The sequence below is a fragment of the Drosophila subpulchrella genome, chromosome 3L (genome assembly GCF_014743375.2).
Source record: "Drosophila subpulchrella strain 33 F10 #4 breed RU33 chromosome 3L, RU_Dsub_v1.1 Primary Assembly, whole genome shotgun sequence".
NCBI classification, from domain to species: domain Eukaryota; kingdom Metazoa; phylum Arthropoda; class Insecta; order Diptera; family Drosophilidae; genus Drosophila; species Drosophila subpulchrella.
The window spans coordinates 26,374,886-26,396,109 of NC_050612.1; the positions used below are offsets into that span (position 1 = coordinate 26,374,886).

The 21,224-nt window shown below is 36.4% G+C and overlaps 1 protein-coding gene across 34 annotated transcripts in view; it reads right to left on the reverse strand.

Annotated features, from left to right (window-relative positions):
* The window catches only part of LOC119553672 (sex determination protein fox-1), a 126,217-nt gene that overhangs the window by 55,570 nt on the left and 49,423 nt on the right, over positions 1-21,224 (reverse strand). The window lies entirely within an intron of this gene.

Genomic DNA, 21,224 nt, shown 5'->3' on the forward strand with positions numbered 1-21,224 from the left:
ACTAACAAAAACCGTTTTGTTTTGGCCGGAAGTCACGTACTGTCTGCAAAGGGCTGAACTTATATGCACATGTGTGGGGGAGTGGGTGGTTCTCGGGGTGGTGGGGGGTGGACAGAAAAGAACACTTTATTAACTTGCTAAAAAGTCGTAAAAACGAAATGTCAGAAAGCGCCCGTTTTAAATTATGGCCAAGTGGCTAAATTATGGCAATGTCGCGTAGCCGTCTCCAAGAACCAAGGCGGCGAAGACAAATGGTTTAAATGTGTAAATTATAATTGGAAATGAAAGAGCAAGGGGTTAACTGCAATAGCGAGACTTTGCTCACTCATCGCTACCCCAGGAAAATAAAGGGGATGTGCGAAAACGCCATTAAAGTAGGAGCCTTAAATTATTTAGACAAAGAGACAAAAAGTTCTTAATTTTAAAACAAAGCTACTTTTGATTAACTCACTAATAAAATGTCCTATATTTGGACACGTATTAGACAGCATGGTCACACTTTTTTCGTAAAAAGGACAGTTTAGGCAATTCTAATTCGTAAAAAGCAATTCTAAATAGCATCCTTTTAAAAATAATTCAATTTGATCTACAGAGAAACCAGTTGAAATAAAGTCTTTCGTTTCTTATCAAGAAATTCCCGCACACGTAAATTCCAACATTTTAAAGGGACCCCAAAAGCTTGAAACTCGGACAACTCATTCACATGACAATCATAACAGGGCTCCAGGCTGTCATAGTCCGGAAAAGTAGGAACCATTCTCTGCACTCATCATAGAATCCACTTCACACTGAGCCTGAAAGTCAGACAATGTTATCGGGTTGTGGAGGCAAAAGGCGGCACATGGGCGTCCATGGCCAGATAAGGGTGACAAAAATATGTATTAAGTGCACTGGAGAGTCGAAGAAAGAGACGGAACGAGGGACGGCGATAGAGATAGGTAGACAGAAGGACAGCAGTCGACATTTGGCTAGCAAAGAGGTATAAAAGCGAACAAATAACACCCGACAGCAAGGAAAACAAAAAGCCTGAAAGAAACGAAATGAAATCCTTTCACACACACTGACCATATATGGGGTATGTATATATACATATATATATATGGATGTGAGCGAATTGGACAAAGGACATGGTGAATGGAAAAGGGGGTTCGAGCTACAACAAGTTGACACTTTTATGAGGCACTTAAATGACACAACATACAAGCCAGAGCCGCCCTCTCTATAAGCATGAGATTGACATGCAAACAAAAGAACCCAGATGGGATCAGACGGCCAAAGAGGTGGCGAGGTCAGCGCAACAATTGCAATTGTCCACCACTTTGCCAAGCTAATCTCGCAAAAATAAACCGAAAATAGGATAACGATTGCTTAACAATAGATGAAATTAATATATATCGACATGTATAGCAAAAGCAACTTATTTTGGGGCTCTAAAAGAAACGTACAAAAAAGTTCTAAATAAATAATTGAAACTGCCAACTTCCGCTTACGTAGTCAGCGTTCCATCAGCTATCCATCAGATCCAAAAAGTCCCCATTGAGTCAGCAAGACCCATCCACCCCCGCTTCATTTCCCTAGCTGCCGTAAATCAGTTGGTTGGCACATGCCCAAAAAAAAAAAGAGAAAGAAAAAAGTGCTACACAACGAAAAAAAAGAAAACAAGAAAAGAATTTATGAAAATTGAAAAGTGTACGCGGGGGGAAATTGGAATATTTTCTGACACATTTTTATCGTTGGAATTGTCAAAGAGTTTAAGCATTTGGCGCTCGGTAGACAAGATTGAACTCACATGCCTACATTATTGACAGCTCATACGGATGTGATGTATTGAAAAAAATCTATATATACATAGGCACCTTCGCCTGTGGCCTAGAAAGAAATTTAAGACGAAGCAAAGGATGTGGAAATTGCTTTGTCAATATATCTTTAGAATAATTTGTGACTGTCAGCAGCTTACAAAAAAAAAAGTATTGAAAGCATCAATAGGGAAAAACCCATTTAAAATTAAATATGTCACTGAAATATGAGCCAAAACCAATCACCGAAAAGCATTAGGCGCTGTTATGTTAGAAAAACATGGACCAAATAAAACCAAAATTGCAAAGCTAAACTAAATTCAGTGATATAATAAATTACCATCGAAATGAATGCGAAATTATTTATTTCCTCTCCTGACAAACCAATTTACAAAATCATTGTATGCAAACAAAAACGAAAGAACGCTATTTTATAATTAAATGAAGAAAAAATGTATCCGACAATAAATTCATGTTAATATCAAATGCAATTTGACAACAAATTCAATTTTGCATGTTGTAAATTGTGTATTTGAAATTATATTGATTGCCTGCGCAAATTTTCAAACAAATTACATTTTATGCAAAACTCAATTTCAATTTCTAGTTACGACAGGGCAATTAAGCCAAATAATTAGATCATAATTTGTTAGGTGAGTGCCAAAAGGGTTTTTGGCCAACTTTTTGACAGCTTTCCCATGGGAAAGGCCAACAACAATTATTGTAATTACTCAGATGCAGGCAGGAATGAAATAAAATAAGATAAATTAAATTTAAATGAAATAAATCAGAGCCTTTTCTCCATTCCTTTTTATTCCATCCCATGCCATTTCGTTTGAAGTTTAAAACTCATGGGGAAACCCGTTCTACAATAATTTTAATTCATCGCCAGACGCAGAGGCGCAAATGTTTATTTTTTCCCTGGCTTTGTTTTTATTTTGCGGATTTTTGTTGGTGCCAACAGAGTCAAAGGAAAAAGCTCTTGGTCGTTTTTATTTTTGCATGACTGTGCGAAAAATTAATTAAAATATTGCATATTAAAGCTTCCGTCGACTGCAGAGGATAGGATTACTGAAAGTACCTAAAGAATGGCTTCATGGTTAAATTAACGCTAACAATATTTCAAGAGATTATTTTATTTAAAATTAATTTTTCTTTAAGCTTTTTGTTAAATCTTTTATAGAGACGATAAATCCCCTTTTCTTGATTGACAAGTTCTGATTTTAAAATAATAAAATCAGCATACCATCCGAGGCTTAATTATTGATTCAATGTATTTCTTTTTGAAAAAGATGAAGTGCCCATTTTAACATCCTAACATATATAAAAAAAAACTTATTAGTTACATTTTTGCTAGTTTAATAATTAAAATAGATTCTTTTCAAACTAAAAACATGTCTCACTTCAATTTTAGTTTGAAAAAAAATGTATTTTTATGAGTATTACTTGTTTACTACATAAAAATACTTATTAGTGATTTCATTACAACCAAAAATAGCCATAATACTTCTCCTCAAATGTTATTTCATCATAAAATCAAGTTTTGTTTGAATTAAAACTAATTACTTTATTATAACAAAGCATGAATCTAATACCCCTCCAGTCATTCTAATAAAGACGTAAGAAAATAATTCAGCGTTAAATTTGTAAATTGTTTGTATTGGCCCATTAGCCAGCACAAATTTTGTGTGTGTAGCCAAAGCAACAGCAACAATTGACTGGCTTATTAGCGCCAACTCACTCCCCTTTAACCCCCTAGAAAAACAATACGAAAAAAAAACCAAGGCAGCTGCCTTGGGCTGGTGTTAAAACTAAACTGGAAAATTGCTGGCTCGCGTGTCGGTTCGGTATTTTGTCCCGAGACTTCCACTCCTCCGCCTCAGTAATTTTCCCTTGCCTTGGCTGAGTTTTAGTTTTTGCCCCTCGCGTTTAATCAATAAGTTTTATTTGGGCAAGGGAGCCGCGGAGTTTTGTGGGGTTTCCCTAGATGGTTTCTGGCCTGCGGATAAGCTAAGCGAGCGATAAGCATTTAATAGAGCTCCTTTCCTTCACCCCGCCCAAAGGGCTTCGAAAAATTATGCTAAAGTGGATTTCGAAACATGGCCAAGGGCCTGACGAATTTCCCTTCCGTTTGGCGAAACAAGTGCAAAAGTTTCTCCTCCCTGGCGGAAAATGTAAGCCAATCTGTCAATTAATTAAGGAAAGCATTAAAAAGAGAAAGGCATGCATACGGGCTTAAACGATGGCTTAATTTGTCGCCTAGAAAAGGATAGTCTTTCACTGACATAAAATCGAAAAAATACAAATAAGACAATTATTTAAAATGAAAAATTGTTTTCACTTCTTGATGTTTAATTTTCTTATGTTCTACATTAAAAAAAGGTTTCCTTTTAACGAGGGTCGAAATTGTAACCCATTTTCATGTTAGACTTTTCGGTATTTCCAATAGTTTTCAAGATGGGAACTCAAAATTGGGCATTTAAAAACAAAATTTAATAAAGACAATCTCTCTAACCACAGTTAAAAACAGTTTTTTTAATGCGGACAACGTAGAGGATCGGAAATCTAGATATTATAATATTAATACTTTGGTATCTACTACTGTTCTTACGTCAAATTGCAGTTCTCATACAATGAGAATGTATATACTTTGTTTCGTCTGTCTTAATTGAACAAAAACATGGCTAGAAGGCTTCCTATTTTTCAGACAAGACAAGCATCGATATATATTCAATGCCTTATGTCTGGGGAACTGCAACTGAAACGCATTTATCAGTCTAACGAGCTCTGCCAAAAATCATCCTCAAGGTCAGGGCGTCTTAGCCGAAAAGCCATTTTGCATTGATCGATTGCCATTTGGTCTTTGGCAAATATATAGGTACCTATCAAGGCAGGGGATTAAAAATAAATTGCATACTCTTTTATTTATAGAGACCCGATTGGAATTTGAATTTAATTGGGCGCGAAATTAGTTGTGGGAGTTGCGAAAGGAAATTGTGATCGGCATTAGAAATTCAAATAAGTCAAGCGATATAAACAAAACAATTGCCTAGTTTGCATAACAGAATAAGCAATCAAAATTCAATTCTAAACGCTTAAGAATATAAATGTAAATTTGTATAGTATTTTAAACGCATACTTTCGGAGCTTGGTAACATATCTTATTAAACTATTTAATTTACCACTCAAACTGTTGTCGATAATTACTTTTTCAATTGGTTTCTTAAATTGATGTTCAATCTAAAAAGGTTTTACATTTCATTTCTCATTTTCCTATTCCCAATGCACAAATCGAAATTTCATCTTCCCTAAATGGAAAATGCGTTATCTTTCTCAAACTTATTGGTACACAGAAAGCAGGAGAAAAACCTCAATAACAACTAACGGGAATAATAACAAAAGTATTTGTGCAATAAACATAAAAAACCATTTAATCTTCAATGTATAATCACACAACCAAGGAAAACCGAGCGCACACCCACAACCATTTTTGAGCGAGTAAATATTTTGGTTAAGTATACGCCGTGTGTGTGCACTCGCTTTTCCCTGAAATATTCCTTAATATCTTCGACTGTCTGAAATTCCGTATATGCGTGAGTGTGCTTGTGTCGATTGCGATTGCACGTTTTGTTTGACATTCAATAGTTTTCATTTCTGTGGCAAAATAAAAATGGAGGAAAAAATGAACGGGGAAAAGCGACAGCGAAATAACAACAGAAACCGAACAATTTTCATTTATATTTGATGCACACAAAAAAATATAAACACCTGGATAAATATAATAAATATTTATAAACAAAAATTTATAAATATGGATAAATGTTAAGAAAATAAATTGACCCAAATATGTATGATTTTTTCATATGTCGGCCAGCTTTTTCGTATTTTGATTCATACTTTTACTCTTGAACCACAACCTTTACGTAATTTTAGCTATTATTAAAATTGTATTTCTTTAAATGGATATCTTTCTTATATAGTATAAAAAATTCGTTTTTTTTTCTGTGTAGCCTTTTCTTCCTGCCCTCTCTGTCTATCTTTTGCTCTATTTCCCCCACTGTCTATCTCTCTCACTCGCCGTCTGCTCATTTGAAATTATTTTTATGAGTTGCCTTCTGGTTTTGTTGCTCCAATTGTTATTGTTATTGTTTCTGGTGGTTTTCAGTTTTCTGCTGGTATTTTTATTGCATTTCATTTTTATGTAGTTACAATGACAATTTTTCTTTCTGCTTCAAGGGCTTTGAAAAGAGCCAAAAGATAAACGCTGCATTTGCAGGGAGCTCTATTTTTTTATGCAGCAATTTATGCAACATGACGGGTTACGATCCTCATCATCATCAACCATTTTTTTCCATATGCATTCATAGTTTGTCATTTGCATTATTTTTTTTACGACAATCGAGAACAGATTCCTACGTGTCAAATGATTTCCATACTCCACAATCCCCGCCGAACCCCGGGGCATTAAATATTCATTCTTTGAAATGTTTTGCAGCACTTGAAATCGGTAGAAGTTGGAATGAATATAAAACTTTTCTGTGGCAGTCGCAGTCACTCTCTTCGGGAAATGTTTTCGTGCTACTGCTGCTTAAAAAGTTACAACTTGTACGACGGTCTAATCTCTGTTAAAAAACTGCCAAAACATGTCACATGGCTCCGCTGCTTCCTTCACACATTTTTCAATCCCCTCCGAGGATTCCCCGCTTGGCTTTTGAGTTGTTTGCTTTGCGAATAATTTACACAGAACAAACTTTTGACTTAAGAGAAGGAAAATGAAGAAAATGAATACAAAAAAAAACAAGGAATAATACCAAGAAAAAAAGGTATATATATATATAAAATGCGAAATTCGTGTCTTGACCAAAAACCGCAAAGGGGCCTTGAGTTCCCAGGAGGGGGTCGGCAGAGGGGCGTGGCACTCCAAAAAGGTAAGAAAAGTTTGGGTCTACTCTACAAGGAAAAAAAGTGCATGAAATAATCCGCAGAGATTTTGATCTTATTAAGCTTAAAACTGTCCATCTCTGTCTTTACCTTTCCCCATCTATCTACCCATCTCTCTCACTCAACGTATTCCGTTCTCGCTTCCTTTCGGTTTTGTTTATCTTTTGAGGAAATCTTGAAGCATCTGTTTCAGGGGTCTTGACTTTTACTGGGGGCTTGTACTTTTGATGCAGGTAAGGTAACGAAATATTAAGCATAAAATTGCCAAGGCATTAAAAAGTTGTTGATGCCCCGTCTCTTTCTCTTACTGGTCCTCCTGCTGTTGCCATCTCTGTCTATCGCTCGCTAGGCTTTTCATCTTAATTCAATTTACCGGACTTTCGGCCAATGGAGCACCTGTTTGGTTGCTGTTGCTTTCGTGTTTTGCAAGATTTATGACCAAATCCCAGTCCAAAGTTTCCTCCGAAGGCGTGAATATTTTTTTATATATATATTTCTTTTTTTTGGTTACTAATTAAAGTTGCCCGTGGGTTCCAACACTCATGAGGTAACTTTGCTCTGGCGCAATTTTATGAGTTCTTCAAACTTACCTGTAATGAAAAAGTTGCAAAGAGAAGAGGGAATAAGTAATTAGCACAAATTAGCCGAAAAAAATCTTAGCCTATGGTTATGAGTATGCTTTGTAAGGAAGGTCTTTCTCATTTAGGATGATCCAAGACTTAAGTGCCTTTTATAAAAGAGGCTTTTTGCTAAGGGTGAGACTTAAAATTTAAATTAAAGTCTCTTCAAGGTTAAAAATTCTGAAGAACTATCAAGATGAGAATGCATATCTGGTATAATACAAAAAATCTTTGATGAGCCATCGAATTATTTTCTTTATTTCGGTATTACTTTAAAAACAATTATTAACTCTATCTAAAAGCTGGCTTAAACATTATCACAAATATTATCATTTGGCTCCCTTATGATGGTACTAAAAATACCTGGTGGAAACCCCTTATGCAACTTTCTTTCAACGGTTTCAATGCCCATTTTTTGCCTACAACCCCCACTTTCATTCATTTCCATTCAGGTTTTTGTCTTTCTTGTTACCTGGTCGTGGTAAAGATGCCTAGCTGCAGCCGGCCACCCATCAATATAATCAACGCCCAGAATACGACCAAGACATGCCCTAGATGGGCATCAATCTCGCTTTGTCAGCGCCCAGTCAAGTTGCCTCATTGTAGTCGCTGCACAAAAGGCAAAAAATACTAACAAAAAATACAAAAAGCGCTAAAAAAGCAGTCGCCTTGATGACGTAGTCGACTGAGACTGCACTCCAGTTCCACACCCACTATTCGAAAACCAGTTCGCCTTCATTCCTGGGCCAAAAACAGGATTGTATCCCGGCCTGGCTTTTGCTTTGTTTTGCTTCTGCCTTAAGGCTAAATTCATTGTCAAAGTCGCACAGCGCCTACAACAAACTTTTGTCATCAGACAAAAGAGTTGCAAACTTTGGCGTTGCTGGGAGTTTTTTTTTCCCCCAGCTTCTTTTTTTTTCAGTTGCCACGCCCTCGGTAAAGACACGCCCAGGAGACACCAGTCAGGAGATTGCATTTGTCTTCCCGTTTTTAGTTGTTTTTTTCTTTTTTCGCCGAGATCCCTGAGTGACTGAATGACTCTTTGGTGGGTTGCCACAGTTGCCTTTTTGCCAGCTTGATGGATGATTTCGAATTAGCGATGCGGCAAGCATAAAAACAGCACTGGAGATTCATCGATTTTGGTGGTTCTTTCGGTTGTTTTTTCCCATCGCTAGTTTTAGGGTGGAGAAAAAGCTTCCGAAAAAAAAAATGCCAGCACATAAGTTCTCTGACAGCGGGGAGTGGATCCATTCCATACCATTTCCCCCTCCATCTTGCTAATGATGTGAGCTTGTCAGTCCATTGAAGCTGGACATGAGTGGGTTACATGATAGAGGGAGTCCCTTCAGTGGATTAAATGAGGTAGGAAAAAGAATTTGTCGAAACTTTAAGGGATTACGCGGGAGATATAAACCCAGAGGGAGTTGTGGGGATTTATCGTTAATCTCTTTCAGTTCTAAATTAAGATTTTTGTAAATAAGAAAAAACCTTTTTCAACCTCGACAAGTTTTAAAATGATAATTAAAATTTTAAAATTCCCACAATAGTTCGACTTTGGGTTCCTTAATTTCTTCATGTGCAAGCGCCCTGGTCTATTTGTGTCCATCTGTCAGTAGAAATTTGTTTCAATTTCACATAAATATGTACATAAATACCTTGGTTTATATATTTTCTTGTTGCTTTTGGTTTTAATATGGCCCATCAGGTGCCAAAAGCGAGGCGCAACAAATTGCAATTAGCCATGTGCACAATTTGTTGATGGCTGGGTCTAAAAAAAAAATCTGTATTTGCCAATTGGGTTGGCGACAAACCAACCAAAAAAAATTATGACAACTCTCAAAAAAAGGTTTTTACCATTGAATCAACAAGAATGCAGAGGAAAAAGAATATTTTAAACCTTTGTGGTGTTTAAAGGTATACCATCCATACAATGAAAATTTTGAATACTCATGAGTACAGATAATTTCCAAAGACGTCATATCTGCTGTCGGGTGTGTTCGACTGTAGTCAAATTTCGGAAAATCAATTTACAGATACATTATGCTTATCTGCACCCCATTCACTATGCTCAAATATTCCACATTTCCCCCCTCGCAAGGTTCTCGAATATTTTACGTTGTATTTATGAAATACCTTGGCGGTATCTGTGCGCCACTTAGGGCCAGGTAGCCACAGATATTCCCATTGTTGCCACACGGCCATCAATCCCACTCGACCCCTTGTGTGCACGCACACACTCACATATCACAGATATTGTATCTTTCGCTTTTTGTATTTCATAACTGCGCATCAAGTGTTGCTTCCTGTTTCCTGCCCCTCAAACAACCGCCGACTTCTTCTTCGTGCCTCGTGGCCCAGGCAACAATGCGTAAATTTTTATTAGCCCAGTATGTAGTAGAAGTCCCATGCCCAATCCGTGGCCATCGTAAAACGCTGTCTGCTGTGTGTCCGCCTCAAATGATGGCATCATTAGACAATTTAGGCTCTCCGCGTGCCAAGTGCCCGGGGTATCTGCGCTTCTGAGTATCCATGTATCTGGGTATCTGTGTGTTGCCGGGCTGCCCCATGTGAGTGCTCGTTTGGTGTTGGCTTTTGCGTTGATTGAATAAATTATTGCCACTCGCGCATGCATTCACAAAATAAAAAGAAAAACGAAAATGTATGAAAAAAATTGAATAAATGAGAAAAAATCGTTGTCACTTCGGCTTTTATATCCCGACATTTCTCCACTGCCCATTTCGGTATATCTTTTTTTCTGCCTCTGTATTTAGAGGTGTGCTTTGCCACCGGAAATGGCAAATTATGCGCGCATCGTCGCCATATCTGTGATGCAATATTCGGTTGTGTTGCTGCAGAGGTGCAACTGCAGTTTTAACAGCAACATGTTTTTGCAATAAATAGATAAATGCATTCACGAAACTTACTCAAATTACAAGTAATAAAAACAATTGTCAAATAAAATAAATTGCTGGATTTGATTTGATAATAAACTTAATTAAGTTTCCTCAATTTGCAAAAAGCTTTTAAATAGGTCATAAAGTTTAGTTTTTATGATTTTATTTTACATAAAATATTGCTCTGAATAACACACAAAAAGGCTTTAAGGTCTAACTGACTGAATTATGACTAACTGACTGGAATTATTTTAAAGAGTCAAGGTAACCTAAAGAAAAGTTTCTGCATTTTAATAACATTGACCTTATATATTAAAAAAAAATTTATGAGAATGCCTTGACTTTTTAAAATGCGTTTAGTGAATGAGTAAAAAATGTAGTTAGTGTCATAAGGCCTTAGGCCAGCCCTCCATGAAAAATGATCTGAAAAACTCACGTTCTCTGTTTACAATCTCGACAAGATCTACACATTTTTGCCCCCAAACCACTCAATCTGCAACTCCCATTGGGTAACATGTTTATTCGCCCTAGGAGTGAGCGTCACAATCCTTTCCATAAATTAAAATTGGTCATGTAATCGCGGACCAGTCGACAGGCCCAGTTAGCAACTGCGCCAACCACTTTCACTGTCACTAACCGAGTTTAATGCACTCTCGCAGCCGCAATTCGCTTTTCTGCCTACTGCTCTTGTGCTTTTTTTCTTAGTTTTGTCTGGTTTTCTTGTTGTTGATGATGTCGGCGCAGTTTTCCACTGGTTATTCCGGTTCCTCTAACGCCGAAGAAGCCGGGCCATTTCGAGAGGCATTGGCAGTGTCATAATCAGACCAGACAACCGCGAGAGCTGACCAGAAAAACATAAAAAAAAAAAAAAGAGTGACTCCGAGGGCTTTGAGCTCGACTTGAACAGCCTCGACTCAAGGACAAATCGCTTCAAGCGTGCAAAAATATCTCAAAGTCGAAACTCAATAAGAATACCTACGTTCTGTGCGTTCTCTTTTAAATTAATGCACGGGCCATTGCGAAAAAAAAGATACTGAAATCTTGATTAATTGTATTTTTTGTGTGCGTTTCCTTTTTGCTGATTGAATTGTTTGAAAAAATTGGGCAGGCAGGCATATAAATCAAAAGCTCCAAAACGCTTGTAACGCAATCTGTTGAAGAACAAATTTTTTAGGCCCTAATTGCTTATTTTTTTGTGGTTTCGATTTTGCCCTAATGATGGGTTCGATGACAGCAGGAAACCCACAGGAAATTTGTTGTACTTTTAATTAACCTAATGAACTGACAAGCAACCAGAATTTTTTACGGCTTAAGGGTAACCATGGCAAATGGCTTAAGTGACTTAGCTTATGGGTATAAATAGATGGAAAAAGATGATGGAAATATGCCTGGGACTTATAATTATTGATTTATTATGCCTAAGCGCGTTGGCTGCGAGCTTAATTAATTTTCACAGCAGCAAGATCAAAGCACCCAACTCGGACCCTATATATATATGTGTATATTTATATATATGCATATCGCTGCTCTTGAGATGTACAAACTTCTCAGTCAATGAATCTGACACCTTCGGCACAAACAGCTTGGCATCTCTATAAACTGGGGGATTTGCATTCGGCATGACATGGCAGCATTATTTCCAAGGCAGCCCAAGTGCGCAAACAGCAAAAGTTTATTTGCCGAGTTCTTGGTTGTCTTCAGTCAGAAATTTATTACGACACTTCCCAGGGAACTCGGGAAAATTGCATAGTCTGACACACACACTCGCTAATATGTGTATATAAATTATTCCCAAATGTTCGAGTGCCTAATTTTCTACGCCAGCTGCAACTGCATCTCTATGTTTAGATATATATATCCATGTCTGAGAACAGGATAAGCATCCTCATAGATTAGATTAGCTGTCAGCAGAAACAGATGCCAACTTGCTGTGCTGGTGCGTTTCTAAATTATGTGTGGCTGCACAACGACAAACTTCATTAGGAGCTGCTCGAGAACACACTCCAAAATGTATCGCATTCAATAACAAAATTAAATCTAAATTTAATTGAAACATACCAGCATTGTAGGCCATTCAATAAATAAATTTGACTCCTATTTGTTTATATAAACTTAATAAAGTGTGGTTGTTATTAAAGATGTATGCAAACTTCTAACTAAAAATTAAATATTAAACTTTGGTGCCCATAAATACGTATCAAATGAAAAACTGTCGTTTATAATTAAATAGCCATATTCGTTAGCAATTTTAAAAAATTCGATCAACGAAACTAACTGAAAAAACACTCCATAGAAAGTATGAGTCAGCTGCCTCATTCTTTTTACCCCTCCCCACCCAGCTGTCAGCACATTTTTTCCAAATTTAAATTAATTTACTTTTCGATGGGAACCGCAAAAACAAGGAAAATTGACATATACAATTTTTTCGGTATTTTCATTATCAGTTGCCTGTGACATTTAATAAATTTTCATGGAAAGTTGTCACAACCCAAAAACCTCCATTTGCCCTCAACATCCAGCCGAAATCTGGTCAACCAGGCCACAAAGTTTTTTCTCCCAGTTTTATGGGTGTGTGCTTGTGCGGATGTCCAAGCAAAGTCTTTAATTAATATTTTATTCATGGTAGAAAAACCCATTTTTCCTGGCCACATTGCAACAACGTAATTAACAACAATTTTCGGGGTATTTAAAAACAGAAGATACATATACATGCTGGGCGAAGAACGAAGATGAGCTGGCACATATGACGCATATATACGACAGGGAGGGGTTGAAAAAAAAAATTGGGGATAAAAAATGTGAGGCCCCAAAGCAATCAAGCCGGGGGATAATGTAAATTTATGCTGGAAATTTTCTGGAAATTGAAATTTTTATTTGGCTTGCGACAGGCAAGAGATATACTTTTGAGATTCAACCGCCCCGCCCCGTTGAGGAGTACAAAAATTAAACTGTCAAACTGCATGTGTATCTCAAAGATATTCGTACTTAAAATACTTTTCGCCCTGTCATGCGCCGCACCTACAAACAATAAAATTCCTTTCACATACAAAACCCACTGATTGGCAGGCAAACTAATAGATATAAAACTTTAGCCCCCCTTTGACAGTTACACATATATCTAGATAATAACAAACAAAACAACGAAACAACCAAAAGACTAATTTTGTGTGTGTGGCAAAGTTTTTTGATTGAAGCGGCAACAAAATGGCAAACGCACTCAAAGTCAAAGTTCGAAGTTTTGGGCGTGTGTGTACGACAGCTGCCGCCATTTAATTTTGAGATAAAAAGGGGTTCCCCGAACCGCAGAAACCAAAAAAGCCAACCAACCGAAATTGGTTTAGGCAGCAGCTTTCTGGCGGCTTATCTTATCACCAGCCTAATTGTCATTGGCCCGCAAGACTGACAGTTAGCGTTAATGTTGCCCAATATAGTACATGGTATGTGTGTGTTTGAATACTGCTGGGATTTATCTAATGAGGCCCCAAAACACACCCACGGAAAATCTGACGAGCATTTAATGAACCTTTAGCCTTTCACCTGCTGCGGATTTTTCCAGTTATCAGCTGAATGACAATGGTTATGCTGGATTTTCCGGCTGTTTCGGAAAAACCGCGTTAATTAAAGTACTACACATATAAACTCATATGTAATATGTGGGATTTTATGTTTAGTAGTACCTAAAAGTTTTTGGTCTTATGGATTTTATTGGCTTGCAACAAAAGCCTTTCATTTTCAACTATTTAGATTACTAATACATTAATTTTATTAACTCTTAACTGTGCTGGGTAGTAACAATGTTATCAAAGTTTATTTATTCCGAAAGGATGCCAAATTGTTTGGCAGTTAAATGGAGGAAGCGGCCTGTAATTTAATAAAATATATGTTAGCCTGCTAGGTGATTTAATTAATGGACTAGCATGAAAAAGCAACCGGAGATAGGAAATTCAATATATAAAAATTTTTGTTTTGGCCTTTATAAACGAACACAGACCAACATTTTACCAATTTTCTAGGTTCTTTGTTTTAGTGTCAAATATACACCTGCTGAGATAAGTTGTTTCTCTTGTTATTCTGCCCATAAATCCAATCGAAAAATTGCCATAAAATATTTTTCCGAATTTTGCTCCACTTTGTAAATCAATTGAGCTTGTCATCAGCATATTCGGCTTTTGTTCGGTGAATTATAAGTATTTAATTTGATATATACGTACATATTTAAGTGATTTATTAAGTCACCGGCTTTTGCACCACCCACCGTGAGGAATTCGGGCTCAAACGTTATTTATAACCAGGCGAAATGAATGAAAAATAAAAATATTCGCATATTTTAAGACAAGTCTTTGACTTGTTTCTGCCTCAATTTATCAGTGAACTCATTTGATTTGCTTTCATTTTAATTAAAATAAAATCCGAACATTTTTCGTATTTCAATTGATTCGATTATTCTGACTTCTGAGCTGTGCAGGAAACCGCAAAAATAAAATCATTTTTAAACCGTAGGCAAATAGAGTTTCCAGGAATGATTTTGCGGTCATGCTTGGGGGAGTTTTTTCCATAAAATGGTCGCTTTTGGTGAAAATGTATGCAAATTGCAAGAAATTATGTAATACAGAGATGGTATAATTAAATTCTTCCTCCATTTTTGTTGTATCACAAATTATGCAAATTCTTCTAGAAATTTGGAGCAGGTTGGCGGCGGGATGGACAATTGCTGTTGTCACTGTTTGCTGGTATCTTTTAGAAATTTTAGGCGTAAATAATAAATTAGAGCGATATGCTAGCGGAATAATATTAAAATGAATAAAGGTTAAGAAATGGTGGGTAATGATGGGCAGGTTTTTAAAAGGATCTGTTCCTTAAAAAAAAATCAAAATTAAAAGAGGTATTCATTAGATAAGAAAGTGATATAGGCAAGTTTGTTTTGGTTTACTGCTGGTCATTCCCATTTAAAGTAATCTCATTTTAACATTTTTTCTTTGACCAACCCATCAGATTTATCTTGATACATTCCCGATTGCTTTAATGCTACCATCCTCATCCTCCGTGTGTCTCTTCTTTGAGTTTTCTGATAGGCTTCATTGGATAGTTTAAATATTGATTTTTAATTATTTTAAGCAGCACCAATACCACAACCTGTGCCTGCTTCAGAGGTGGCCCACACTTATATACACCTATAGTACATATACTTTTGTATATATAGATTTATACAGCATCCATTCAGCACCCATGGAGCTCCTGAGGGGCCACACACTGAGCAAAGGACTCGACTCTCACACCTTTCGCTACTGGTGGCCTTCCCCCGAGGGTTGCTCTGGGAATTGTGGGTGTGGGTGGTCCTTTTATGGGTGCTTTTGGGGGTCGAGGGGTTACGTGGGTTGGTGGCATGTGCGTGGGTTTTGTTTTTAGCTTTACTGCCACTGCTGCTGCTACTGCTGCTGCTGCCTCTCTTGAGCCTCTTAAATGTCACAATGGTGATGCCAAGTTGCTTTGGGGTTGGCACTCAGGTCACCCCATCTGCAACGCCCCCTTTTTTCACCCACCCTGCCATTTATTCATTTCTGTTCTCTGTTTTTTTTTCTCATAGCCCGTTTAGAGAGGTACAAAATATAATATGTATGAGTTTCTTTGCCGCTGTTGTTCTTTCTTGGCCATTATTTTGCAGTTGCCGGAGAAGGAAGGGACGACCCTGACCCAGGTCCACAGTTAACCCACGGTTGTCCTACTACTTCGTTCCGGTTGGGTGCGTTTTGTCTGCTTCACTAGGAAAAAAAGGGTATAGGGGTTAAACAAATTTGTATGAAAAATATTTTTGTAACTCAAGAATCCAGATTTTTAAAAACAATCTTAACTTATTTCACAGATTTTTTTTTTGTTTTAACTAAAAGGAAATAATCTTATAAGGACACTTTCTATCGGAAAGAACTGTTTGATATTAATATGATTTGTATGCTGTTTCTTTTGGGGCCTTAACAAATATAAGTTTTTCCATTCAACATTTACGCTTGTTATTGGACCCTTCTTTTTCCCAGTGTTTATGGCATCCTCATATGTTTGAAGGCAAAACGGACTCGCAATTTGATTTGTTTCAAGCGGCGTGCAGAAAAGAACACTGGATGGGGTGAAGGGTCTTGCAGGGTACACAATTACAAAATGTTTTCCGTTTGGGGCCATTTCGGCTATGTCAGCGCGATACAGCGACGTTGCCAAACTTCAGGCAATCCCAAAACAGCCAAACCGTACTAAACCATACCAAAACCAAACCGATTTTAGTGGACCGCTTCTCTTTACGCAGCACCGTTTCCAGCGAGACGCCATCATCAATCGATGATGCCGAGAACGAGTGGCCCACAAAACTGGTAACAGATGCTGCACACGTGTCTCGGGTGCGGTTCGCTGTGTAATTGGATGATGTTCAAAGGACAGGCGGGATGGGATGATGGGATGTCGGGAATCTGGGAATCTGGGAACCAGGGATGTCGGGGGTTCTGGAACAGGGCGGTGTTCGCCGAGCTAAAAACAAATAAATAGTCAAGCGGCGGGCATTTCAACGTCGTTCATTTCGCTGTGAGTGAAATACAAATAACATTTAATAAGAAAAGGAAATTGTCTATTTTGGCAGGCAGGCTGAACGACAGGAAACTCGAGGATGGACTTCATTAACACGGAAAGAAAATGTATCTTACAGATTATCAAAAAACCTGTTAGATTATAAAAATATCTAAAAAGCCAACAAAACTCGGAACAGCATGAATCTTTTAGTTCAAACTTTACTCACGATAAAATGCGTGTTTATTTTATACTTATAAAAGATTTTGTTTTAATCCCTGCCAAGCTTCTAACAATAATTTCTTATACTCTCTACATTTTTCTCTGTGTATCTGCAATCAATGGGAATTAGCAAAAAGGGCAAGAAAAATAGACCGAAAAGGCTAAAGATTGGGTTTCCATTTAGAAGTGTTCGAAATGAGATTTAGTCGAGTGTGTGTGTTAATCAGAGGGATAAATGAAAGAAAATATATGGGAAATTGAGATGTCTATCCCTAAAATAAAAATAAACGCCAATAGGTAGCTGCCACATTTACTGAGCTCTTTCAGAAAAAAAGAAAAAAACGTATAAACAACTAAGTGAGTTCCTAATGTCTTTGAACTCCGACTGCAGCTGTGCATTAACCTTTTTAGCCCATTACTAATCCCCTTAGATTTTCATTATAATAGCCGTGTTAATTGCAATTTAATATGCCCACATATGGGAACACAATTTTTTACATTTTTAATAAATGAAAATTGATGACAAAATCGTGCTGAAGTTGAAGGCCGCCTTTGTAAAGACTTCAACTTTAATAAACACACACACATATAAAATCAAAATAAATTAAGTAAACAAAACAGATGGACATTAAAAGTCAAATGAAAAAGAATAAATAAAATATTTAAGCTTCAATGTAAATGGAAAACAATTAATTGTGAGTGGGAAAATTCGATCGATATTTGGTAAACATGTAATAATATCCTCAATGCAATGCGAATGGAAAATACTTCGTAAGAAATCGATGGAATTAAAACCAGAAAAAATGTATAGTTTACAACTTGATTATCCTTTTTCAGTAATGAAATATTACATTCGGATCTATATAAAATGGTTTTCCGCAACGTTTAAAAAGTTTTATTTAGGAACTTTAAATTTTTAGTACATTTTTCTTTGCATTATTTGTAAGTCATTTTATCGTTTAAGGCTATCTTGAGTTAATAACTTGAAGTAAATTACTAAACCGACTCTTTAATTAACAATAAATTCTCTGATCTTTATTACCATTGCAATCTACAATTAAACTGAAGTTTGCTGATCTTTATTACCACCATAAACACACTCCTAAAATCAGATATTTTTAATAAAAATGTTATTGATGCACCCAGTCTTTTCAGGTTCTGGGTCATTGCAATTGCAGGTTCGATTTGCCACGGCGAATAATTAAGAGGCCATAAAAAGGGTGATGGAGGTGGTGCCATCAAGGTCACTGGCTGTAAAGGTCACAAGTTGGCCAGGTTTACTAGCCGCTGATGATGTCAGCAACTCGTTTATATGGTCAAGACAATCGAAACAATGGCGCCAGACGACGTACAATACTATATATGTATACCCCTCCCTTCCATTCAGATAGAAACCCAGAGCGCATCTTCCATTTATCTTTTGCATTGCAACCTGACTTGTTCACCTTGTTGTTGCCGGTGCTGTCGGTTTATGTTAATTGGCAGCAGTTAAGGCAAAGTGAGCACAGTTTTCCACCAAACGGGTGGCAACGACTAGCAAATTTGCACTTTTCAGCTAGCTAATAAATTAAATTTATCGAAAAGGCGAAAACCTCGAGACGCCATTAAGGAAAAATGTAAAATCGTATATATATAAGCGCTGCAAGGAACATCGAAGCACCACAGCAATAAAGAAAAGGGGCAAAAATAAAAAGTTACATTCTTGAATCGTTAAAGTGATTTGCGCGGGCTTTCAAACGCGCTTTTGGCATTTTTTTCAAAGCGCAAATTTATGGCAAAAAATCGTGTAAATATGCAAGCGATACATTGTTGTTAGTAATTACAAAAGGTAAAAAATGTGCTGGGGATGAAACTCCATTAATCGTTGATTAATTGTATTTGCATAAATTATGCATACTTTTCAATTATGCAAGATATTTACAAAGATATTTATCAGAGTTAAAGCAGCATTCTATAAATAGTGTCAGACTGCATGTCTCTCGATATTTCCGGTTGTATAATGATTCAAGTGAGACGGCGAAGCGATTTAATGGATGTCATGGTTAGTATTTAAGAAAGGCTATGAATCAGAAGAATTAATTAAAAACCTCTTAGAAAGATGCATTTTGATTTTAATTTATGCACTTTGATTTGTCTCATAAAATTTTAATGTAAATAAAGTCTCTAAAGTGGGCAATTTAAAATGTTTATGTTGTATCAAGCTATTTTTCCTAGTTATAAGTTCTTGTTAAACTTAACCAAACCCCTTTTTCATATCAATTTAGTTGAGGTCTGTCTATCCACTTCAAAGTTTGACAAACTTGTAGTACAACAATTATTTGTTTAAAACCATTCAAAAGTTGTTTGCCCACTTTTTATTTATTGACCAACCCTAAAAATAAACTAAAAAACCTTGCTCAATGCTAAGTCAAGTGAGCAGTAACTGAAATGCATGCAGTGCGTAACGAAGGCGTAAATTTTAAAAAATATATATATTTCCATAGAGAAAAATAATATTTCTTCATATAAATGTGCAACTTATATAAAGTAAAAAAAATATTAGTGTTCATTTCATAATTTTAAAATTTCCAATATCTTTTCCTACCGAAACGCACTGTTCTTGACTTGACTTTGTAGACATACATATTTCACGATTACTCAATAGCAAAATATTTTGTCTATAAAAATAAAGTCAACAAAAAATTGTATATGCACGAACGACATGCCTACAATAAAATCTCGTTTATGACATGCAAATAAAATGTAAATTTAGTAGCCCAACAGTGACCACCGCAAAATAGAAACAACAAAGCGTGATAAAATTCTATAAAAAAAATGTTTTATTAACGAATATGAGAGAGCGAAGAGCGCAAGATAAATAAAAATAAAAACAAAAGCCGGCCGCAATAAATAAAAAAAGCAAAACAAAAGCCCGAGATCGACTCGAGGCGGCAATAAAAATTTGTCGACTGTGTCAGTGTGATCAAAAGCGTTCAAAAAGCACGTGGGGGCGTAACAAATAGCCAGATAGCGATAGAGATAGAAAGAGACGGGCAGACGGCCGGCGAAAGAGACGGCATGAGCGAGAAAGAGTGTGACGAAGAAGCAGAACTGATGCACTGCACTTGCTGCTAATGAATGAAAACGAATGGCAGTTGAATGGAGCCGGGAAATGGAGTGAAAACCATTCACGAACCCATAAAAATCAAGTAAAAAGAGCACGGCTAATTACTCATAACAGGCTGCGCTGTGAAAATTGCAGCAAATTAGGGAGTGTTATAAAAAAGGCTAACTAGCACTGCCTAGGATTTATTGCTTTCCTGAAAACCTTTCTTTTTTGTACTTTTAAAATACCTTCGAGATTAATACTACATCATGCACTAATAATTCCTAGGATGAATTCCCTCTTGTAAACCATTTCTTTTTTGTATTTTGAGAATCTTTTTTACTTAGAGGCTCGATAAATGGGGTTCTTAAATCAAAAAAAAACATATCTTATAAATAGTACTTTATGTTTTCTTTATTTTTGAAATATTACTTATAATTAGTTTAAAATTTGTACTACTACTTTAAAAAACTGAGAAATTTGGTATATTGATTGTCTTTGTAAATACTTTAAAAAAAGTTTTTAATTCTAATTCTAAAACAAATCCTTTTAAATTTTGAATATATTTACTAAATAAAAACACGTTTTCAGTTTAGAAATAATACATTTGACAAGTATTAACCTTGCATTCCTTATAAAACAGAAAGATTTGGTATATTTATGTCTTTATAAGTAAAAATCTACTAAAATTATGAAATAATTCTCCATTTTCATTTATATTAAGGTTACACACTTGATTCAACATTTTCCACAACTACTATAATTAAATTAGTATCAAATAGGCTTACGATCTTGAGCTGCCCACTCAAGCGAAACGAATATTATTATGAAACCGCTCCAATAACTAAGATAATGCCTTATAGACCCCCTCGATCTGTCTGACGTCTGACTGCTACAGATACCGTTACTTTGGCGACTGCACTACAATGACAAACGTGAAAACCTGTTACACTTTTGACCAAGTTTTGTCCGCTAGCTGCTGACTCATAATACAAAAAATTTAAAAAACAACAAAAAAATCGGGCGTGCGACGATCTTGCTAATTGCTGGGGGCAGAAAAACGAGGGGAGATATACCTGGGATTCGTGTGACTGACACCTGCGATTAGCTTTTGGCCCCC